Genomic DNA, 25,869 nt, shown 5'->3' with positions numbered 1-25,869 from the left:
TATCATATCCCAGGGACCCATTGGCCAAGGTTAGCGTTAAGGTAATGGATATGGCTAATAAAGGAAACTTAGTAAACTTGAAAGGTAGGCTCTGAGACACAGAGATATCTATTCAGAATCAAAACCACCAGGGACTGACAACAGCAATGACATCATCACATGGATGGGATCAGAGCTTTACATTTGGATCTATTTGGAGCATTTGAGCTCAATATAAGGCTATGCCAATCAGTCAAGCACTCTAATCCCCGAATAGAATAACCCAAACAGCCAAGCCTCGTTGGAACAGAGCAATGTTTCCATCCTTCCCCATTCCTTAGGAGTGAGTGTGTTTGTATGTTTGTGTGTGAGTGTGCTTGTGCATGCTTGTGCTTGTGCTTGTGCTTGTGTGTGAGTGCAAAGCTCAGTGTACGCCCAGTGTGTGGAAATCAGATCGGCCTGCTTTGCCTTGGCTACTGACCTCATTCTCAGATAAAGATCACAGGTGTAAGGGGATCCGACTACAACGAGGAGGAAGCAATTAACGGTAACACCACCACCACGATACGGAACGGATTAAGAACCAGCCAAGCCAAATGGATAAGAGGCAGATCTGATTGGCTGGTTGATCATTGATTGGCAAACCAGTCAGTGATGGGGGTGGCAGGTAGCCTAGTGGTTAGAGCATTGGACTAATAACCAAAAGGTTGCTAGATCAAATCCACAAGCTGACAAGGTAAAAATCTGCCGGTCTGCCCCTGAACAAGGCAGTTAACCCACTGTTCCAAAGCAGTCATTGGAATTAAGAATTTGTTCTTAACCGACTTGCCTAGTAAAATAAATAAAATGGACTGATTGTGTTTTTGTGGTATAACTATTTTCCATCCCAGGCCAGGGCTCTTGATTTAGCCTACAAGAGTGGGAGGTGAAAGAGAAACCAATGACCACACATCAGGGGGAGGGTGATCAGAAAGGGTGCTGGGAGCCGGTGATTGGTTGTGTATAAGTGTGGCTCCATTTGATTGGTTGTATATATTAGTAGCGAGAGTGGCTCAGCCTCCCATCAGTCAGAGGTGATAGGGCAGAGTTGTTCTCCACCGAGCTCTCTCTCATACTCTCTTACTTATCACTGTACATCAAATGAAAGGCATGACTCTCATCTCKAAAATAAAACAAACACAGCTAACGCATCTCCCTCTCAGCCCTATGATGCCATTTGGGGACCATTTGAACTGTTTGTCTCTAGAGGTCGCCCTTGCTTCACATATCACCACCATGTGTGTAGAATTTATATGAAAGCAGTTTTAATAATGCACATGCCAGTTATAAATGATTTACCAGGAGCAGCCCTACACTGCACCGTGTCATTAGTTCCAAATAAAACCCTGTGTTTTCAGTGTCAACCCACTGTCTCCTTGTACGTCCAGTTACTATCAGAGTTACTGTCTATCTGTGAGTTTTGTACTGAAATGGAGGAACAGGACAGAACAGCATGACTCTTCATCCACTACGGACCCTGCTTAGCCTGGTCCCAGATCTGTTTGTGCTGAATAGTCAACTCTTATGGTCATTGTTATGCCAAACAGCACAAACATATCTGGGACCAGGCTATATATTCTGCTTTAGTCCGAGTTGTAATCTATTGAGGGCTGTCGATAGACTGTAACAACAAAAACATTATTTCCAATCCCAGTGTAACCAAAACATGAAGTAACAAAAGCAATGCAAGGGAATTACAATAGCATTATTCATGCTGTCAAGATGCTGATAATGGTTAAGTAACATATGTTTTACAAGCTATTTAAAATCCAGTTATTACATTTTCATGAGATGTCAATGTGAATGTGTTCCAATGTGTGCCACTACTACTATTAAACCATAGAAAAGGGCTGCCAGCCCAGGGATTGACCTGTGGTCTCAATAGCTCCCAGTTATAGCCAAACTACCCCAGACATCTGCAGGAGACAGACAGTGTTAAGTGTCATAATTCCACTATTTTCCGAGACGTAAATAGGGAGTCCACATCACAAATGGCACCCTATTGCCTTTTACAGTGGATTACATAGGGATTATTGCGCCCTAAATATAGGGAATAGGATGCAATTTGGGACACAATGGTGAAGGTTAAAGGTCACCTGCATAAAACTTCCCTATTTGGGGCCAGTTGGACATTCAGTGGCTGGGGGGTAAGCAACCAGCAACCTGAAACAAGTGGCCAATTCACACAGGAAAGGTTTTGGGTAAGCAAACTTTGACTCGGTTTCCTGCCCCCTAACAGAAACAAGACATTAATTGTAACACAACACTACGGAGGTTCTTCATGCACCAGGGAAGCAGAACAAAACTAACCAAGTGGCCCAGAGCTGCAGCCTGGGCACCTGACAAAGGATTAGAAGTTCAATGTTTTCAATGTTGAACAAAATCGCACCATGGTAGCTAACTCGAATTAGAGGAAGTGAGTAATTGCCAGGAAAAAATGTAGTTTATGTAGGCGATAGCAGAAGAAAGTCAACTGAATCAGTCTGCTAACTATGCATACCTTTTTAGCACTGTATATTCTATGTACTGGTGTGTCAAGACATTCACAAGCCCTGCTATGCATTAGGCTGCAAATGCTATGCACCTCTTCGATCTTTTTTGAATAGGCTGCTGCAAGACAGACAGTTGTCGTCCGAATGAATAAATAAGGGTAGATGATTGGGTTAGAGAGACAATTGAGGTAAAATTCCTTCGCTGTGAGACAGTGTGTGTAGCAGATAACCTCCTGGGGTGCCAAGTGGAGGTGCCACATCAATCACACACATCATCATTCAGTTTAAAGTAAGGGGTTCAGAGGGGTTTGATCTCTGAGTCTTTTTGCCAAGTCTTCGACAATCATCTACATAAGGCTTCCCTGTCATCTGGTGCCCTGTCTGACCCAGACTCAAGGATTCATCCACTTACCCTAAAGACAGAGTGAAGCAACACTGTTTACTCCCATATGTTTAGAAAAGCAACAATGGTGCTTTTTTATTTATTACAGAGTCTGCTGTGGAATGCCCACTCTAGAAACTTAGTCTACATCCCAAATGGAACCCTATTGCCTATGTAGTGTACTAGTTTTAATGGGCCCCGGGTTAAAAGTAGTATACTGCATAGGGAATAGGGTGCCATTTGGGGCACAACCGTAGAGATTAGTGTGTGACGTGTGTATGTGTGTAGGACACAAGGTTAGGCTGTGCTCTCCTCTGCCTTATCAGGCTCTYCCGCTCCTCTCCAGCCCCTGCCCCGACCCGCCAGAGAAAGACCCTGGTGTTATCAGGGGCTACAGGAGAGCAAACATCTGTAGTTGACATGAGCTCACCGCTAATTGCTTGTTAAACGAGGATTAAGTGCCTGAGTCAGGCTCTGAGGAGTGGGCTGATAAAAACGTCCATTAGTCCCGTCCCAATCTGAGTGTGTGTAAGAGGATGGCATGTCTGAGGCTCGAGGTTAGTGATAATTTAGAAGTGAAACTACAGCTACAACCTGGTTTGTTGTTTGGGACAAGGTCTGGTGGATAGGGAGTTTTAAGATGTGACCAGCAGTAGTTAGCCCAAAGGTCTTTGGTCAAAAGTAGTTCAGTACTATATAGGGAATATGGTGCCGTTTGAGATGCAGCCCGTTTTTGGAGGGCCAATGGGTAGCCAGGCTCAGATATTTCACATCTCTCTGTCTGTGATTCCTATCATGTTGACACAAGTGTTGTATAAAAAAAACAAAGCAAACATTACACCAGTTGTGTTTTTATGTAGTTGTCATAGGGAGTATTGTCGGGAAACAATGATGACCCATTTCAGCAGCAGATGTTTGAGGTCACCATCGTTGGTAGGGTTTCTGAAATTGGATGGAGGGTAAATACATTTTACTATAAAAAAAGAAAGAAAATCCACATACAGTATACATGGCCATGTTTCCTAGCTGRTGTAGGTTTATAGCACTGTCAGTCACTGGGGATAAAACAGCTGCATATATTTAAAACAAAATCCATGATAGCCAACAATGACACAATAACCGCTCTTAGAGCCCCTGGATCCATTTTGGATTCTGAGAAACAGTCCACGATCTCTCTCATCAGTGAGTGGTCTAAGACCGCTGAGACAGTCACATACAGCATGATAGGTCTCGTTGCTCTCGTCATTCCCTGATTCATCCACCCCCCCACCCCCCARCRTCAGCTGTTAAAACAGCAGAAATMATGGCTGTAATTGTTTCAGTGTGTAGCCTGTTATTTTAATGTGCCAAACTGGATGAGTCAGGAATAAAATGTAAAAAACTATTGCAGTAAATGGCAAGTATTTTCTGACTACTGACAATCTTAACGTTTTGGCACACGTAGGCTTACTTTTTGGAATAGTTTGACTAATTATCAGGTGTTTCCAATTTCTCCACAGTGATATGAAATGGATACCACCACCTAGAAGGAGACAGAGAGACAGGGCATGGTTGTCTTTTCACCATGACTGACTGGCAACTATCTGGACAGAGTTTACAGAAAGCCTAGGGCTAGATGGATTTGGCTCCTCTATGCTTTTTCTTTTTCTTAACATCCTCTTATTGTGTAATGAGCCCATGCTGAGGAGCATCTGTTTAGCTATTGTGAGGATGGCTGAGGTAACAGTTAACCAACAGGGGACAAGGAGAACATAGTTATAGTTATGGTGTCCATATTAGGACAGTCTAAAAGCCGATTTAGGGTAAATCTGACATCTGCCGTGGCCGTACAGCATTTACAGCAATGTGGCCTCCGCAGAAGTCAGAGCATTCATACTTCTTGTTTTCCCCCCAGCAAAATTAGCCTATATTTAGGCTATTGCTTGTATGTGTATTTGACACTATGTTGAGGTAAAAATGCTCAACCCCAATATATCCAAATTGAATTTTAGTAACCACAGTGTTAGACCTACTAGTTACTCCTTTAATCTAACAATATAATGCTTATCTTTATAAAAACATATTCTGATAGAAATTTTAAGAATTAGACTCCTTCTGTATGCCTATATCTGTATAGCAGTAGTAGCCTATCTGACATGTATAAATCCATGTCGATGTTGGGAACATGGTGCCGGCATATCTCTATCTTTCTCTGTCTGTCTAGGGCTAGGCCTAAACTTATGGACKCCTTTACAAGCCTTTGTAAGATTTTAGGCCTATATGCATGCAATGCCTGGATGCATTTAGTGCTCAAATCAGCTGAACAGTGAGGTAGAAAATTATTATTTTAGGAAAGTAAAAAACAATAGACTATAAAGTTTTGAAGACGCTACACATCGAAACACAATGAATATTTTTTTGTAATTTGMTACAGGCAGTTTTTAAGGACACGTACCTGTGGATCATTTGGCTATTACCACTTGTTTGTTGATGGCGCTGGTAGCGCCCAGTTGGAGGTTTATTTCTCCCTCTCTTCTACTCTCGGATTTGAACGGATCTCTCGGATCCAAACCAGCATCGGTCTCTTTGGGTTTGTTTCCCACGGTCCTTTTCGGAATGGGTCRGACTGTCCTTGGGTCCATTCGGAAAGGGTATCCGCTTTTTGATAATTAAATGCATACCGGGTKGGGTGGGAAAGCCACYGATCCATTTCGGAACAGGTCCAACTTTTTGGCTATATCAAGACTATATCAAATKAAATKAAATTTGTCACATGCGCCGAATACAACAGGTGTAGACCTTACCGTGAAATGCTTACTTACAAGCCCTTAACCAACCATACAGTTTTAAGAAAATAGAGATAAGAACATATTTACGACATAAACTAAAGGGGAAAAAAGTAACACAATAAAATAACAATAATAACGCTATATACAGGGGGCTCCGGTACCGAGTCAATGTGCGGGGGTACAGGTTAGTRGAGGTAATTTGTACATGTAGGTAGGGGTAAAGTGACTATGCCMAGATAATAAACAGTGAGTAGCAGCAGGGTAAAAACAAACAGGGGGGTGTCAATGCAAATAGTCTGGGTGGCCATTATTTTGATTAATTGTTCAGCAATCTTATGGCTTGGGGGTAGAAGCTGTTTTGAAGCCTTTTTGATCTAGAGTTTGTTCTCTCTGCTACCGTACAGCAAGCAGTACCGCAGCACCGTCTATGACTTAGGGGACTGGAGRCCTTGGCAATTTTTTGGGCCTTCCTCTGACACAGCCTAGTATATAGGTCCTGGATGGCAGGAAGCTTGGCCCCAGTGATGTACTGGGTCATACGCACTACCCTTTGTAGCGCCTTACGGTCAGATGCCGAGCAGTTGCCATACCAGGCGGTGATGCAACCYGTCATCACGCTCTTGATGGTGCAGCTGTAGAACTTTTTGAGGATCTGGGGACCAATGCCAAATCTTTTCTGTCTCCTGAGGGGGAAAAGGCATTGTCGTGCCCTCTTCACGACTGTCTTGGTGTGTTTGGACCATGATAGTTTGTTGATGATGTGGACACAAAGGAACTTGAAACTCTCAACCCTCTCTACTATAGCCKTGTCGATGTGAATGGGGGCGTGTTCGGCCCTCCTTTTCCTGTAGTCCATGTTKATCTGGTTTGTCTTGCTCACGTTGATGGACAGGTTGTTGTCCTGGCACCACACTGCCAGTTCTCTGACCGCCTATCTACAGGCTGTCTCATCGTTGTCGGTGATCAGGCCTACCCCCGTTGTYTRGTTAGCAAACTTAATGATGGTGCTGGAGTCGTGCTTGGCCACGCAGTTGTGGGTGAACACAGAGTTGTAGTGTAGCATCCGCATCACCTGACCACTTCCGTATTGAGCGAGTCACTGGTACTTCCTACTTTAGTTTTGCTTGRAAGCAGGAATCAGGAGGATAGAATTAAGATCAGATTTACCAAATGGAGGGCYAGGAAGAGCTTTGTACACGTCTCTGTGTGTGGAGTAAARGTGGTCAAGAGTTTTTTTRCCTCTGGTTGCACCGATTTAAGTTTGCCTGCATTAAAGTCCCCGGCCATTAGGAACAACGCTTCTGGATGAGCTTTTTCTTGTTTGCTTATGGCCTTATACAGCTCGTAGAGTACAGTCTTAGTGCRAGCGTCGGTTTGTGGTGGTAAATAGATGGCTCCGAATAAAATAGATGAAAACTCTCTTGTAGATAGTGTGGTCTACAGCTTATCATGAGGTACTCTACCTCAGGCAAGCAAAACCTCGAGACTACCTTAATATTAGACATCGCGCACCAGCTGTTGACAAATAGACACACACKCCCACCCCTCGTCTTACCGGATGTAGCTGTTCTGTCCTGCCGACMCACGGAAAACCCAGTKAACTGTATATTATCCGTGTTGTCGTTCAGCCACGACTCACTGAAACATAAGKTATTACAGTTTTTAATGTCCCGTTGGTAGGATGGTCTCGAACGGAGCTCATCCAATTTATTCTCCAGTGATTGCACGTTGGCAAATAGAATGYATGGTGGAGCTGGGTTACCCACTCACRGACTGAATTCTCACAAGGCACCCTGATCTGTGCCCCCTGTATTTCCTTATTTTCTTCATTTGAATGACGGGAATTTGGGTCTTGTCCGGGAGCAACATTATATCCTTATTTACATAAGTAATCAGACTCTTTGCTATGAGAAATTGAACTCAGGTGAATCCTGTTTCCATTGATCATCTTTGAGATGTTTCTACAACTTGATTGGAGTCCACCTGTGGTCAATTAAATTGATTGGACATGATTTGGAAAGGCACACACCTGTCTACATAAGGTCCCACAGTTGACAATGAATGTCAGAGAAAAAAACAACCCATGAGGTCTAAAGAATTCTCTGTAGAGCTCCAAACAGGATTGTCTCGAGACACAGATCTGGGGAAGGGTACAAAAAAATGTCTGCAGCATTGAAGGCACCCAAGAACACAGTGACCTCCATCATTCTTAAATGGAAGAAGTTTGGAACCATCAAGACACTTCATAGAGCTGGCTGCCCGGCCAAACTGAGCAATCGACAGAGAAGAACCTTGGTTAAGGAGGTGACCAACAATCCGATGGTCACTCTGAAAGATCTCCAGAGTTCATTTGTGGAGATGGGAGAACTTTCTAGAAGGACAACCATCTCTGCAGCACTCAACCAATCAGGCTTTTATGGTAGACTGGCCAGACGGAAGCCACTCCTCAGTAAAATGGACATGACAGCCCGCTTGAAGTTTGTCAAAAGGCACCTAAAGACGCTCAGACCATGAGAAACAAGATTTGCTGGTCTAATGAAACCAAGATTGAKCTCTTTGGCCTGAATGCCAAGTGGCACATCTGGGGGAAACATGGCAACATCCTTATTGTGAAGCATGGTGGTGGCAGCATCATGCTGTGGGGATGTTTTCAGCAGCAGGGACTGGGAGACTAGTCAGGGTTGAGAGAAAGATGAACGGAGCAAAGTACAGAGAGATCCTTGATGATAACCTGCTCCAGAGCACTCTGGACCTCAGACTGGGGCYAAGGTTCACCTTCCAACAGGACTTTAAAACGACCCTAAGCACACAGCCAAGACAACACAGCAGTGGCTTCAGGACAAGTCTCTGAATGTCCTTGAGTGGCCCAGCCAGAGCCCGGACTTGAACCCGATCAAACATCTCTGGAGAGACCTGAAAATAGCTGTGCAGCGACACTCCCCATCCAACCTGAGAGAGCTTGATAGGATCTGCAGAGAAGAATGGGAGAAATTCCCCAAATACAGGTMTGCCAAGCTTGTAGCTTCATACACAAGAAGACTCAAGGCTGTAATTGCTGTCAAAGGTGCTTCAACAAAGTACTGAGTAAAGGGTCTGAATCCTTATGTAAATGTATTATTTCCCTTCTTTTTATACATTTGCAAAAATGTATAAAAAACGTGTTTTTGCTTTGTCCTTATGGGGTATTGTGTGTAGATTGATGAGGGGGGAAAAAGCAATTTAATACATTTTAGAATAAGGCTGTAACATAACAAAATGTGGAAAAAGTCAAGGGGTCTGAATACTTTCCGAATGCACTGTATGAACGTGCAAGTTCTGTTCTTGATGATTTTAAAGGCTTGTTCATGGATTCCCATCTTTTTATCGTTATTTGTCTTGGTAGAACGACTTAACAAGCAAAATCATGCTAATTTCTCACAAATCTTTCTGGACATTTTTTCTCTCTCACTCTCTCACTCTCACACACTCTCTCTCTCAGTGTTAACGTTTCAAACACTGTCGTCTTGGCTGTTTTCTCACTTTGAGTCTCAGTTTTATTGGGTCTTCCCTTGTCACTCGTTAGACTTTTAATGAAACCAATTTCACGCCCTTTCTTCTTCTCCGAACATCTGTTAACAGCTGCAAGGAAACTAATTAAAGGCCAAAGAGAGAGAGAGAGAGAGAGAGCGAGAGAGAGACGGGGAAAAAAACAAGTTGATGTTGAGGAAAAAATACATGAATGGTCACCATTGCCCGGCATGAATCTGTGAGAATTTATGGTGTTCACTGAGTCTGAAGCTATTGGGCGAGATAAAATATGAATTGATCCCTATGCAGCTGCAGTTCCAGCGAAGAGTTAAAACCTCTGGGGCTCTGTGTCAGTGCTTTGTTATGTTTCACCAATACAATTAAATAAACATGACACTTCAAGCCTTGGTTCAGTTTTTAAACATTTGGTATAATAACCATTTTTCCTATCTAGGCCAATGTTCTGTGTTTTCTTAATCTTAACTTTATCTCCATGTGAGAAAACTTTTGGATAGTTTTAAAGCAATCATCAAGTGTTGCCATAGCTGTGATAGTGGATATCCAATACAACATGACTCAACTCCAATAGAAAGGATTTCAGCAGATTATCTTCAGATAAAAAGAAGACCTAATATAGTCCCAACCCTTTATGCTCCACTTTCCGATTTTAATTAATCAGCCAATAAGCATTAAGGAATACATCTCTCAAAACCTCTTTCCATTTGTGATGTTCTGTTGTGCCTTCAAGAGTGTCACGCTCCCCCTCTCTGGCGCCATGCTGCCCATCATTACGCACACCTGTCACCATCATTACGCGCATCGGCGCTCATTGGACTCACCTGGACTCCTTCACTTTGTTGATTGCCCCTCTATAGAGTCTGTTCCTCAACCTCTTGATGAAAACGTGCACCTTGGTGGTCAGAAATAGACTGTATAAAGACTAATAGTTCTGTACTGTACAGGGTTGAGAAAGCACTGATTGCTTTCTCTGTCTCTGGCCTGACTAGCTACAGTGGAAAAGCTTGCCTGTCCATCCAATTCATTATCCGGCTCCATTTTACAGATAGGCTATGCAAATTGCAGGGGGGACTGTTGCTGGAGTAAACCTGGAGGAGAGGAAAAATGAAAGTGACAGGGGTTGAAAGATATCAGTTGCAATCTGCTGGCTGAGGAGGTGAAGGGCGAGAGTGAAAGCCTGGGCACTGAATACATGACAATTCCACTAAGAGCTTTCCGAACGACGAGCCACTGCGTATGTACACAAGGGTAACCTGATATGATTTGATAAGTTGGAAACGTCTGGCCTCCACTTCTCATTCTGCAACTGTCTAGGTTAGCACACTGATATATTTGACATGGAGACATCAGAAGTGATCTTCTTAGCGAGGTTGAAGCAGTGGCTTTGCCACTTTGAGGCAGCTCATATGTTTCACATCAGCAGGATTCAGTGAAAGGACTGGAAAAGAGTAGGATAAGCCAAGGGAATAAGTTTCCTGTTTTAAAGACCAAAGCCTGCATCCGAAATGGCCCTGGTAAAAAGTAGTGGACTAAATAGGGAACAGAACATCACAAATGGAAAGAAGTTTTGAGAGATTTATTCCTTAATGCTTATTTGCTGATTATTAAAATGGGAAAGTGGAGCATAAAGGGTTGGGACTATATTAGGTCTTCTTTTTATCTGAAGATAATCTGCTGAAATCCTTTCTGTTGCAGTTGAGTCATGTTGTATTGGATATCCACTATCACAGCTATGGCAACACTTGATGATTGCTTTAAAACTATCCAAAAGTTTCCTCACATGGAGATAAAGTTAAGATTAAGAAAATGCAATAATACAGACGTACATTCTGTTTGATGACAACACAAAACCTCCCATGGCATGCCTTATTACCAGAACATTGGCCTAGATAGGAAGAATCTCAGTGCAGATTGTTATTAGGAGATAGTGGTGGCTCTGCTGTAGTGTTTCTTGTTGTGACACATAAGATGAAGTATAAGATGCTGTCCAACTACTGTACTGTAACTATAATGTCTCAGTTCTTATTAAGACTTGTCTCTGACTGACTAGTCAGTAGAATTAACCACGCCATCTATAACAGGACGAAGTAACTCCCTCTCCAAATCAACCATGATGTTCTGTGGTGCCTTCAAGAGTTTATACAATGACTAACACTATGTAATAATATCACTGAGGAGGATACGTTTTATCACCCTTGTCCCAATTTTGTTTCATCTCCAAATCAAAATGTGTTACTGAAACAAAGTTTATTTATTCAAATTGTAAAATATTCGAGCCAACATAGGGAATGACAGAGAATACCTTGTGAACCATTTCATTCTGGGAAAAAAGGAGATGTTTGCATAAAAATGTACTGCCGCCTTTGGAAGCCTGTGGTCGTCCAATAAAAGCAGAGACAGGGTCCACTGCTCTTTCTACGAGAACGGAGAAACCCCAATGTTCTGTGTGATTAAGACCTTAAAAAGAGAAACTCGACTCGCATCCATTCCAAAGATACTAATTGGGTTTTCATCGCTAAATCACTACTCTGTGCTGTCCTTTACCTCAATGGGTTGAAGTCGCACCACCTTCCCCACATAGGCCTACTGTCCAGACACACGCATGCACACACCCTTTCTCTAATCTAGGGGAAATCTAACCTCAGACTGCTACAGTGGGACTTCGTGGTGGAAACTAATGTTTTTAAAAAGGGGTGAGTCAATTCAAACCCAATTGGGAATAGTCTCCATGGCTAATCAACATAAACCAGTGGCTTTCCTGTTGGCATTGACCATAATGAAAACAGTAGCTGCCTTAAAATGGACTGGCGGGCAGACCTTGGTTCCTATGACTAAAACAGTGGCATGTGTCCTAGACTCCATCCTGAATCTCACCCTATTACCTATATAGTGCACCCTGGTCAAAGTAGTGCACTATATAGGGAATAGGGTGTCAGTTGGGACACTTCCCCAGACGCCAGTGCATCGGACTGGGCTGGGAGAGACTATACTGTACACAACATCTAGGATCTGTGTCACGAGAAACACTCCAGAGATGCAGAGACAGATATCCATCCATTAAAGAGCAGCCTGACTGTTTCTTTCCCTGTCTGTATGAATCTCTATATGAATCAATAATGTGTAAATGACTTTGTCTCAAGTGACATATGGCTTCGAACCTGTTACAGGGTGCTAGGGGCTCTCCAAAGATGCTGGGTGAAAATGATTCCCAAATCTTCAGATAAAACTAAGCCTTTCCACATGTGAGAGCGAGCACGTTCCTAAAACTCCTGGCTCGTGTTAAACAATCGAACCGGAGATTCCAGGCTTAGATATACTGCTCCCAATATCAGTTTAACTATTGGCTTATGTGTCTTTTCAATGTGCCGTATTCATATTCTATTGTCTGGCTTTTATGGAAATGATATTGCTGAAATACATTACTTTGCTCTTACATGGCCTGTTGACAGTTAGGCTACTCTGATGCGAACACACAACACAAACATTCTAAAATGCACGCACGCAGACGCGCACACACACACACACACACGCACACGCACACGCACACGCACACACACACACACAGACTAGAACAATAGGTTTTCTGTTGAACATTTTTGAGAATTTGAGATACACAGATACACTGTAGTATTGACCTCCTCCCTGCTTGGTTTGTTATTTTTGGTCAAACACAGCGACATAACTCTGCTGCATACCTGGCTCACACCCTCATTTCTCTCTCTCTTTCTGTCTCTCTGTCTCTCTCTCTCTTTATCTATCCCCTCTGTCTCTTTCTGCTTCTATGTCTCTCTTTATCTCTCAGCTTTTGTCTCTCTCTCTGTTTCGCTCTCTGTTTTTCGCTCTCTGTTTTTCACACTACGTTTTTTGCTCTTTACGTTTATTTCTCTCTGTTTCTGACAACGAGTGGGGCTACCTCATCAACAAGCGGCCCACCACGGCCGTTATGTACAGTACGTTTTCCCAAAAACGCACAAGGATTACCAGGAGTTTCCCTTGGAAGTCTGATTGTGGCAAGTAATGACTCTCTAACCGAGCCTTTGTCTAAGAGACACAGGCGACTTTATCAATCTACATAACCAAAAGTATTTGGACACCTGCTTGTCAAACATCTCATTCCAAAATCATTGGCATTAATATGGAGTTGGTTACCCCTTTGCTGCTATAACAGCCTCCACTCTTCTGGGATGGCTTTCCACTAGATTTTGGAACATTGCTGGGGAACTTGCTTGCATTCAGCCACAAGAGCATTTGTGAGCTCGGGCACTGATGTTGGGCAATTAGGCCTGGCTCGCAGTCTGAGTTCCAATTCATCCCACAGGTGTTCCATGGGGTTGAGGTCAGGGCTCTGTGCAGGCCAGTCAAATTCTTCCACACCGATCTTGACAAATAATTTCTGTATGGATCTCGCTTTGTGCACTGGGGCATTGTCATGCTGAAACAGGAAAGGGCCTTCCCCGAAACGTTGCTACAAATTTTTATGTATTTATTTAACCAGGCAAGTCAGTTAAGAACAAATTCTTATTTACATTGAAGGTCTACACCCGGCCAAATCCGGACGACGCTGGGCCAATTGTGTGCTGCCCTATGGGACTTCCAATCACAGACGGTTGTGATACAGCCTGGAATCGAACAAGGGTGTCTGTAGTGACGCTTCAAGACCTGATATGCAGTGCCTTAGACGGCTGTGCCACTCGGGAGCCCCCATGTGGAATATTGTAGTAACCAAAAAAGTATTAAACAAATCTAAATAGATTTTATATTTGAGATTCTTCAAAGTAGCCACCCTTTGCCCTGATGACAGCTATGCACACTCTTGGCATTCTCTCAACCAGCTTCACCTGGAATACTTTTCCAACAGTCTTGAAGGAGTTCCCACATACGCTGAGCACTTGTTGGCTGCTTTTCCATCACTCTGTGGTCCAACTCATCTCAAACCATCTCAATTGGGTTGAGGTCGGGTGACTGTGGAGGCCAGGTCATCTGATGCAGCACTCCATCACTCTCCTTCTTGGTTATATAGCCCTTACACAGCCTGGATGTGTGTTGGGTCATTGTCCTATTGAAAAACAAATTATAGTCCCGCTAAGCGCAAACCAGATGGGATGGTCTATCGCTGCAGAATGATGTGGTAGCCATGCTGGTTAAGTGTGCCTTTAATTCTAAATAAATCAATCATTGACAGTGTCACCAGCAAAGCACCCCCACACCACCACCTCCTTCATACTTCACGGTAGGAACCACACATGTGGAGATCATCCGTTCACCTACTCTGCGTCTCACAAAGACACGGCAGTTGGAACCAAAACTCACAAATTTGGACACATCAGACCAAAGGACAGATTTCCACCGGTCTAATGTCCATTGCTCGTGTTTCTTGGCCCAAGCAAGTCTCTTCTTCTTATTGGTGTTCTTTGGTATTGGTTTCTTTGCGTTTAGTGGGCCTGTCATTGTTCTCCATCCCAAATCTTCCCATTGCCCCCAAGCAAAATTAGCCTACATTTAAGCTATTGTTTATGTGTATTTCACACTATGTTGAGGTAGAAATCAGAGGATAATGCTTGTGTGGATGTCAACCCCAATACATGTTAATGTTATTGTCATCAATCAACTGCACTGTAGTTAAAAACGACTTTGACAACCACCACCGATTTCTGAACGCTAGCTATGCTACCAGCTTATACGAATGGGAGTTAGCATTTAGCAGTCACTTTTTTCTAAACCTGAAAAGGGACAACATTAAAATAAAATTGTATTTGTCACATACGCAAATACAATAGGCACCATGAAATGCTTACTTACGAGCCCTTAACCAACAATGCAGAGTTTTAAAAAAGTATGAAATATTTGCTAAGTAAACTAAAGAAATAATAATAACGCAATTACTATAATGAGGCAATATACAAGGGGTACTGGTACCGAGGCAAGGTGCAGGGGTACGGGTTAGTTGAGGTAATTAGGGTAATATGTACATGTACAGTAGGTAGGGGTAAAGTGACTATGCATAGAACAGAGAGTAGCAGCAGCGTATGTGAAGAGTGAAGGTGTGTGTGTGTGTGTGTGTGTCAGTGGAGTATGTGTGAGTCCAGTGAGTATACATTGATCCTGCATGTGCAAGCGAGTCAGTGCAAAAAATTATAAATAAGAATAAAAAGGGGTCAATGCAAACAGTCCAGGTAGCCATTTGATTTACTCTGGCAGTCTTCTGGGTTGGGGGTAGAAGCTGCTGACCCAAATGCTGAATAAATCAGATAACATTTTATTTGTCACATGCTTCGTAAAACAACAGGTGTAGACTAACAGTGAAATGCTTACTTACGGGCCTTTCCCAACAATGCAGAAAGATAAATAATAGAACAATTATAACACAAGGAATAAATACCCAATGAGTAACGATAACTTGGCTATATACACGGGGTACCAGTACCAAGTTGATATGCAGGGGTACAAGGTAATTGAGGTAGATACAGTTGAAGTCGGAAGTTTACATACACCTTAGCCAAATACATTTAAACTCAGTTTTCACAAGTCCTGACATTTAATCCTAGTAAAACTTCCCTGTTTTAGGTCAGTTAGGATCACCACTTTATTTTAAGAATGTGAAATGTCAGAAAAATAGTAGGGAGAATGATTTATTTCAGCTTTTATTTCTTTCATCACATTTCCAGTGAGTCAGAAGTTTACATACACTCAATTAGCATTTGGTAACATTGCCTTTAAATTGTTTAACTTGGGTGAAACGTTTCGGTAAGCCTTCCACAAGCTTCCCACAATAAGTTGGGTGTCACGCCCTACCTTTTTATGTCTCTATTTTGGTTCTCAATCAGGGACAGCTGTCTATCGTTGTCTCTGATTGAGAACCATACTTAGGTAGCCCTTTTTCCCACCTGTATTTGTGGGAAGTTGACTTTGTTTATGGCACTTAGCCTTTAGCTTCACGGTTTGTTTTGTAGTGTTTATTGTTTTGTCGGCGTATTCACTTAAATAAAAGAACATGTACGCTCACCACACTGCACCTTGGTCCAGTTCTTTCAACGGCCGTGACATTGGGTGAATTTTGGCCCATTCCTCCAGACAGACAGGTTTGTAGGCCTCCTTGCTCGCACACGCTTTTTTAGTACTGCCCACAAATTTTCTATAGGATGAGGTCAGAGCTTTGTGATGGCCACTCCAATACCTTGACTTTGCTGTCCATAAGCCATTTTGGAAGTATGCTTGGGGTCATTGTCCATTTGGAAGACCCATTTGCGACCAAGTTTTAACTTCCTGACTGATGTCTTGAGATGTTGCTTCAACATATCCACATAGTTGTCATTCCTCATGATGCTATCTATTTTGTGAAGTGCACCAAGCCCTCCTGCAGCAAAGCACCCCCACAACATGATGCTGCCACCCCCATGCTTCACAGTTGGGATGGTGTTCTTCGGCTTGCAAGCATCCTGCTTTTTCCTCCAAACGTAACGATGGTCATTATGGCCCAACATTTCTATTTTTGTTTCTCAGACCAGAGGACATTTCTCCAAAAAGTACGATCTTTGTCCCCCTGTGCAGTTGCAAACCGTAGTCTGGCTTTTTTATGGCGGTTTTGGAGTAGTGGTTTCTTCCTTGCTGAGCGGCCTTTCAGGTTATGTAGATATAGTACTCATTTTACTGTAGATATAGATACTTTTGTACCGGTTTCCTCCATCATCTTCACAAGGTCCTTTGCTGTTATCCTGGGATTTACTCACCAAAGTCTGTTTATCTAGGAGACAGAACGCGTCTCCTTCCTGAGCGGTATGACGGCTGTGTGGTCCCATGGTGTTTATACTTGCGTACTATTGTTTGTACAGATGAACGTGGTACCTTCAGGCTTTTGGAAATTGCTCCCAAGGATACACCAGACTTGTGGAGGTCTACCATTTTTTTCTGTGGTCTTGGCTGATTTCTTTTGATTTTCCCATGATGTCAAGCAGAGGCACTGAGTTTGAAGGTAGGCCTTGAAATACATCCACAGGTACACCTCCAATTGACTCAAATTATGTCAATTATCAGAAGCTTCTAAAGCCATGACGTCATTTTCTGGAATTTTCCAAGCTGTTTAAAGGCACAGTCAACTTAGTGTATGTAAACTTCTGCCCCACTGGAATTGTGATACAGTGAATTATCAGTGAAATAATCTGTCTGTAAACAATTGCTGGAAAAATTACTTGTGTCATGCACGAAGTAGATGTCCTAACCGACTTTCCAAAACTATAGTTTGTTAACAAGAAATTTGTGGAGTGGTTTTAATTACTCCAACCTAAGTGTATGTAAACTTCTGACTTCAACTGTACATATACCACTCCACAAATTTCTTGTCATCTACTTCATGCATGAAACAAGTAATTTTTCCAACAATTGTTTACCGACAGATTATTTCACTGTATCACAATTCCAGTGGGTCAGAAGTTTACATATCCTTACCAAACATCCACACCATGACGGTAAACCCAAGGAGTTCTGAACAGGGCAGAATGATTCAGAAAACAGTGCTTCGACAGTGGAAAAGTAAGTCAGCTAGCAAGACATTGTTGTCATTTTATAAGTGGTGATAAGCAGAAATAAGGTCGTACTATCTCTCATAGTAGTAGCTGTTTCTTTTTCAAACAATTCCCTTGTACACAGCTAATAGCTAGATAGCTAATGTTAGCCAAATCTAGCTAACTACTGATAGTGCAACCCTAGCAACAGTACATATGAAGATGAAAAATTATCAGGCCTACTGTACATCTTACTGTAGAAATGATTGGTGAAAACAAATCTAGGTTGGAACTGTTGCTGTTAAAATCCTAATAATACTTTTTATTCTGAACTGGAATAAAATTATTGAAGCAAGATGCTTTTTGAGGCAAACCCACTCACACAGTTCGGGGTTGCTCATCTACAGCAGGAAAGGAAAGGGAAAGGGGGATACCTAGTCAATTGTACAACTGAATGCATTCAACTGAAATGTGTCTTCCGCATTTAACCCAACCTCTGAATCAGAGAGTTGCGGGGGGCTGCCTTAGAAGTGATGTCCTGCCTGGCCGAGAAAGCAGTAGATGTTCTAATCCAGTTTGGCACCACATACCTATGTGAGTCAGGGTTCGCAACTCTAGCATACTTAAAAAACAAGTAAAGAAACAGACTCCATGCTGAGCATGACCTCGGGGCTGCACTGTCAAAAACTGAGCCCAGAATAGACATGCTTGTTGAAGCTTCAACCAGCCACACACTTCTCATTAGGACTGTGTGTGTGTGTGTTTTCTGATCTACATCTGTGTGATGTGAACGTTTCAGAGGAGACTGTGTGAATCAGGCCTTCGTGGTCGAATTGCTTCAAAGAAACCACTACTAGGACTCCAATAAGAAGAAAAGACTTGCCTGGGCCAAGAAACATGAGCAATGGACAGTAGACTGGTAAAATCTGTCCATTAGACTGGTAAAATCTGTTAAAAAAAAAAAAAAAAACATTTGTTAACGTGCAGCATTGATCATCTTTGAGATGTTTCTACAACTTGATTGGAGTCCACCTGTGGTAAATTCAATTAATTGGACATGATTTAGAAAGGCATGTACCTATCTATATAAGGTCCCACAGTTGACAGTGCATGTCAAAGCAAAAACCAACCCATGAGGTCGAAGGAATTGTCCGTAGTGCTCCGAGACAGGACTGTGTCGAGGCACTGATCTTTGGAAGGGTACCAAAATATTTTTGCAATATTGATGGTCCCCAAGAACACACAGGTCTCCAAGAACACATCATTCTTAAATGGAAGAAGTTTGGAACCACCAAGACTCTTCCTAGAGCTGGCGATATACACTCTGAAAGAGCTCCAGAGTTCCTCTGTGGAGATGGGAGAACTTTCCAGAAGGACAACCATCTCTGCAGCACTCCACCAATCAGGCCTTTATGGTAGAGTGGCCAGACGGAAGCCACTCCTCAGTAAAAGGCACATGACAGCCCGCTTGGAGTTTGCACAAAGGCACCTAACGGACTCTCAGACCATAAGAAACAAGATTCTCTGGTCTGATGAAGCCAAGATTGAACTCTTTGGCCTGTCTTGAGGAAACTTGGCACCATCCCTACGGTGAAGCATGATGGTGGCAGCCTCATGCTGTGGGGATGTTTTTCAGCGCCAGGGACTGGTAGAATAGTCAGGATTGAGGGAAAGATGAACGGAGCAAAGTACAGAGAAATCATTGGTGAAAACCTGCTCCAGAGCGCTCAAGACCTCACACTGGGGCGAAGATTCACCTTCCAAAAGGACAACGACCCTAAGCACAAAGCCAAGACAATGCAGGAGTGGCTTTGGGGAAAGTCTTTGAATGTCCTTGAGTGGCCCTGGCAGAGCCCGGACTTGAACATGATTGAACATCTCTGGAGAGACCTGAAAATAGCTGTGCAGCGACGCTCCCCATCTTACCTGACAGAGTTTGAGAGAATTTGCAGAGAAGAATGTGAGAAACTCCCCAAATACAGATGTAACAAGTTTGTAGTGTCATACGCAAAAAGAGTTGTTGGTGTTATTCGCTGCCAAAGGTGTTTCAACAAAGTACTGAGTAAAGGGTCTGAATACTTATGTAAATGTCATATTTCCAGTTTTGTTTTTTATACACTTGCAAACATTTAAAAAAAAACTTTTTGCTTTGTCATTATGGGGTATTGTGTGTAGATTGATGAGGGGAAAACATGATTTAATCAATTAGGAACAATGCTGTAACATAACAAAATGTGTAAAAAGTCAAGGGGTCTGAATACTTTCCGAATGCACTGTATAAGCCTGGGATATCAACCATTCGAAGTTGGCCTTAGAATTCCATGTATTTGTCATCATTCCCTTTGGTCGTCACTAGTTAACATAGCCACAAAGTCATAATTATGGCTAAACCCTGCCCATTTCCACAATTTATCTTCTTAAAATTAGATTTTAAACCTAACCCTATCTAATGAAGGCCAAGTTTGATGTGTTGGTTCACCAGACCTTCCGCACATTTTGGCGGGAGTGTCTGGAAACGAGATTAGGTGTAATGTGACTAACATGACTTAACTTTAGAGCATATGCCACCCTGTTGTGCATGTGCAAAACATGTCACCCTTTATAAAGCACACATTTATATCATATTTGACATAGTGGGCTATGTCACATTTGACATTGGTGATTATGTCACACAGATATGACACATTTATAAACCCTTTAAGGCATGACATAGGGTTATATATGCATTGTAACACATTTATGTAGTGCTTATGAGGGCATTATGAAGGATTTATGAAGCCTTTATAAGCTGAATGTCATTTAAAGCGAGACCTTTGTTTCAATTGACTGATTTCCTTATATGAACTGTAACTCATTAAAATCGTTTAAATTGTTCCATGTTGCATTTATATTTTGGTTCAGTGTATTATTATTGGAGAATAGAGCGACCTGGGGATACATGAAGAGATTAATATAATTACTGTGTCTATGCATTTGGAATATTTAGGAAGTCTACAAATGTTTTGCTTAAATCCAAGCATCAACCACTATTGTCGAGTTCCATTTTCAAGACAAAACATGTTACATTATATCAACAAAACGTATGGGCAGTGTGAGATGTGAGGATACAGTCGCACCAGGAGGGGCAGCGATTGGTCATTTACTGGGTTGGTTTAGTGTAGTCCTCACTGTAGGGATAACTGACAGAGAGACACAAACAGTCAGCAGTAACACCAGTGACATTTTTCAAGCAGTTGTAATAGTGAAAGGGCCTCTAGGGAGGATGCTTACCTGAGTGGAAACAGGATGTCATGCTCAGGCATGAGCGATCTCTCCCTAATGAGACCATTCATCTTCACTGCCAGGGCGATCCTCATTTAATGCAATGGAGCTGTCCTACGACCAGCCCGGTTACCAGCGATTAGGGACYGACCTGTCCAAGTTGGGGAAGGGGGGTTAGCTGGGAGTTAGAGGAGAAGTATGGGTAGTACTAAGCGATTTAACCAATGTTCTGTTATTTTTCAGTTTTTAAACAACATATTGACCAAACAAAAACCATTTGAAGCTAAAAACATTCATATTTTAAATAAAAATCATTGTGGCTGCCATTTTTTCTCAGACTTGCACACAAAACTATCCAGCTAGCCTGGTTTCATTCTCTTTTAATGGATTTCTATTCTTATTTTCACTCATTCATAACACTTGAACAACACGTCTAAATGACACCAAAACTCATCAGTTATGTTGAACATGTTATCTGAAGATTTCAAACATGAAAATATGCTTAAACATATTACAAACCTGTAAAAACAGGATAAATGAACGAGACGGGAGAGTTAGCTTGCTTCTTGTTGCTTCTTCTCATTGTGAAGTGCAGCACACGCAGGCAGTAGCAACATTCGGAACATCTCCCTCTAGTGGTACCACTAAATATTGTCACTCCAGCTGAAAATATGGAATTTATTTTCTATGATTTTTTTAAAACAGAGGGAGAACTTGTGTTATTTAAAAACCAATCTAAACATTGAATTGATCGAGACGGTATATCTTTGCATTCAAAACAAATTTGAGCGTGCATGCTCACAGCTCAAATTGTGTCAGCCATACAGCAATTGGAAAACCAAATGATTTAATAAACACAGCAATGCAAATGTGTATGCAGCCTTGAAAAACCCATACCAGTCACACTGTGATTTATAATCGGGCCCAATATGTAACGTTATGAAATCACGTTGCTGCGACGTGGTGTTGAGGAGGTAAGGAAGATGACCAAATTGCGGTGGTTATGATATTACCTTCAGATTACGTTACCGCAATGTTGTGGGAAGGTAATGTCATGACATCACCAATAATTACCAATCCATTACGTTGGGGTTGGTCATGGTTACGTAATGTGTTTGCTCAGTGACCCCACTCGGCACAGCCAGAAGAGTTTTTCCTAGCCACCGTGCTTCTACATCTGCATTGCTTGCTCTTTGGGGTTTTTTCGTCTGGGTTCTGTATAAGCACTTTGTGACATCTGCTGATGTATAAAGGGATTTATAAATAAAGTTGATTGAATTGATTGAGTGAGTGAATCTATTGGATTGAGTATTGGCTACAAAATCACTTTAAGTAACTATACCCAGATAGACATTAAGTGCAACATGTTTCCTCAAAAGTTTTGAGTAATGACAGCACATTGGGGTTTACAGTGGTTTACACACCTATGAATATGACCTATGGACTTTAGGAATGATATAATTTGAGTTGCAAGGGAAACAACTACAGCCAAAATCTAATATAATCTACTATTGTGTGACATAAAAATACCTATATGGGTGATTTTCATGAAAGCAGTTTTAAAATGTCTAGCGAATTGAGCTACAAAACCATGATGCATCTGCAAAAATTATGTCTAGTTTTGGGGAAAGTGTCTTATTTGAAATTCATTTTACATTTTCGCCTGAATTTTGTACATTTTCACCCCAAATTCTTATTACCTAAATAGGTCTGGATTAAATTCTCAGGTAATTTTATACTTTTTTTTTCTTTAGAAAAATGTAACTTATTTGAATAAAAAATATGTTGCTGTAGTTTGTAAATAAATCATAAAAAGTGTATACTAGTTGAAGTTTACATTAAGCTGTTTATTACGTATAAACACATTGTCTGTGGACATGTTTCATTACCGTAACACTTTTTCAAGTTCCTGTAAAAACTCAACCATGATGCATCATCTCATTGTAAATAATAATTTATTCTTAACTGACTTTCCTAGTTAAATAAGGGCTAAATAAATAAAATAAAACATCTAGTGGAGTAGTCCTAAAATGAGCACAAGTTAAGTTAATTTATTCACTTATATGCCTTCAGAATGAGGTTCTTATTCTCAAACACCCCCTCATTTCCGAAACGGCTGAAAGCTCAAATCTAGAAAAAGTCAGATTTCATTTTATAATAATTGTATAATTTCATTATAATTTTTTTGTGTGTGTGTCATGTTGAACTCAGGCCTTTTCATTCGGGGAGAAAAGTTTAAAATATTGATTTGTTTCTAACTTCTTTTGGATTCAAAAACTGTTACGGTAATGAGAATTTTGCTAAAATGTTGGAAAAATGCATAATATCGGTCCCTCTCCTTGTTCGGGCGGCGTTCGGTGGTCGACGTCACCGGTCTTCTAGCCATCGCCGCTCCACCTTTCATTTTCCATTTGTTTTGTTTTGTTTTCCTGCACACCTGGTTTTCCTGCACACAAAGCCCTCTGTTCCCTCCATGTCTGTGTGGGGTATTGTTTATTGTCGAGGTTGGCACGCTTCTGGCTGGTTAGCGCCAGGTTTTATGTATACCTGTGTTTTGTGGCAGCCGGTACTTTGTACTTTGTTTTGTGGTACTGTGTGCTGCCTTACTTGTTTTGGGCATTTGGTATTGGTGACGCTGTTGCGTTCTGGTCTTACTACTTGCCTCAGTAAAGTACTTCGTGTTCACTCATCTCTGCTCTCCTGCACCTAACTTCTATGCACCAGCTACACCCACTGTTGACATCCTAATCTCAGTGATTCAAGAGAACATTTTGTGAAAAATGACACTTCTGTGACATTTCTTTGAGACTGATCCAGGCATGCCAGTAGACACAACAGACACCAGATAGAATATGGGAATGAACAAATGGTCCTCTTAAGTGTTTCTACCGTCTGTTCTGTCGTTTTAGTGATAGCTAGCTGGCATTCATCATAACGTCCACCGTCACATTGGAAGAGTAAAAGCCCTGAGGGTGATATAATGAAGGCAGCAGTAGAGCCAACCATAAAATGGAGTGGAAAAAAGGAAATGATATCTCCAGACCAACAGAGAGGGAAACGGTTACAAAATATTAGGCCCCAATTGAAAAATACAGATAGGTGCCATGGCAACACGGCCCTCAAAGCCACACAAACAAACAGTGGGGGAGGAGGATGATGACATGAAAGAAAATACCAATTAAGTCCTTCTCTCGTGCTTGTCGTTATAATAACAAAGACACAAGAAGATGGTCCTTTGACCTTTTAAACTTTGATTCCCTCCCTTGTTGTGAGAAGAAGAGGAGAGGAGTGGAGAGGGGTTGGGGAGGAGAGGTGGTTGAAGTACAGTCACCACTTTGAAACGAACTCGAAGCGGGGGATGTGAAGAAGGGAGGAGGAAGAGTATCAGCCAGAAAGAGAGAGAAAGAGGTGTGAGATCCTTTTTTCCAGCTGTGCTCAGGAGCATCTGGGAATAGTGCTGGGAGTAGTGTAAGTGATGAGGAGAGAGATCTGGCACATCTAGCCTCTTTGGTCCAACAGGTACACAACATCAAACCCAACCACATCACATCAAAGATAACAGCTAAACCCCCAGATCAGTCACACGACACACACTTACTGGAGCCACACTGATCCATCAGGACCTTAGTCTTTCAAAGGTTTTTCTTCTTCTTTTAACCAATGTCCTCTATCATACTATTCTCTCACCTCGTTCATAATGTTAGGGGGAGGGGGCTACCTAAGATTTTTTGGAGAAGTATGAAGTTGTGGTTTTGAACTGTCTGCACATATGACTGCTGAGAGAAGAGCATGAAGTGAGCCAGGGCTTAATATGGTGTAATGTGATGTGTCGGCTGTGAAATATCACTGGCTTATCTGCAACCTACAGCTGACTAGGACATCTCAAGGAATCTGTTTTTGTCCAAGCTTTATGATCAAGAGTGACAGAGGCGATGACGTCTTCATTTCTACAGATAGACAAAGAGCATTGTTCTATTTTTATCACATCTATGTCCTCCATTGTTTTAGTGAAAATACATCAGATATGTGTTGTGAGTGTCTCTTACAGCCACCTGGGCCTAGGAAGAGTAACACAGATGGAAACAGGCTTTATTATGCCAGAAAAGGGGTTTGAAATGGACCCGCTCTCTCTGAAGTCATGAAACTGGATGCTCAGCGGTGGTTGTGGGGCTCATAATGCTGTCTGTCCTCCTTTCCCTCCATCAATATATCCACACAATGACTGATCCCACCACTTATCATTCCTGAGCTATCAGCAGGCCAGCAGTGAGGGACAGAGACACCAGACCCAGTCTTAATACAATATACACATTTGGCGATGACACCAACCACAGATGAATAGCATAAAGACCTGGGAGATCACTGGACAACAGACCATTATGTTGTGGGATAAGGCGGATATCTTATCGCTGTTGAAACGGTCCAGCCATACGAGATATGGGATATATTCAACTGGTTTTCAGCTGTGAATTTGTGAGTTAATGTCTCTGGTCCTTATGCTCACGTAACAGAGTCCTCCTTCTCTTAAATGCTCTCTAAATCGTATAATACAGCAGTGTTAGCTGTGGCAGAGGGCCTTATCCGAGGGACATGCACACATGCATGCACACACGCACGTACACAGTCCCTTTCATCCATTCCTGGACATCTCCCCATTACCTCACCAAGGGAAACATTCATCTCGGTCTTGTGCTTGTGTGTGGAGAGCAGAGTGCTAAAAGAAGCCACCAGCCTGCAACTGGTTTAAAACAGATAACAAAAACAACACAATTTTCCTTTTCGTTCTTTTTTCTGGAACTGGTCTGAGTGTGGAGCCTCTGAGGCTCTCTCTGGCTCTAATAGGGCTCTGGTCAAAACTAGGGAATTACTGTCCCTCTGGCAGTAATCCAGAAGGAGTGCTGCTGTGAACATAAACCAGCCTCTGC

At 42.1% G+C, this 25,869-nt stretch overlaps 1 long non-coding RNA gene across 2 annotated transcripts in view; it reads right to left on the bottom strand.

Annotated features, from left to right (window-relative positions):
• Positions 1-21,534, bottom strand: part of LOC111967978 (uncharacterized) — a 38,852-nt gene extending 17,318 nt beyond the window's left edge. Inside the window, exons 1-3 of one of the 2 annotated variants that reach the window (XR_002877818.2) lie at positions 21,464-21,534; positions 20,954-21,095; positions 1,259-3,834 (exon numbers count right to left, since the gene is read on the bottom strand). This is a non-coding gene — a long non-coding RNA (uncharacterized lncRNA). Of the gene's footprint in view, positions 1-1,258; positions 3,835-20,953; positions 21,096-21,463 lie in introns of those variants that run through there. The other variant, XR_002877817.2, reaches the window with a different exon arrangement.
• Between the last annotated feature and the right edge of the window lie 4,335 nt (positions 21,535-25,869).

The sequence above is a fragment of the Salvelinus sp. IW2-2015 genome, linkage group LG8 (assembly GCF_002910315.2).
Source record: "Salvelinus sp. IW2-2015 linkage group LG8, ASM291031v2, whole genome shotgun sequence".
In the NCBI taxonomy this organism is placed as follows: Eukaryota; Metazoa; Chordata; class Actinopteri; order Salmoniformes; family Salmonidae; genus Salvelinus; species Salvelinus sp. IW2-2015.
Note: the sequence above shows the minus strand (reverse complement) of the source record. Positions and strands in the feature narration are given on the sequence as shown.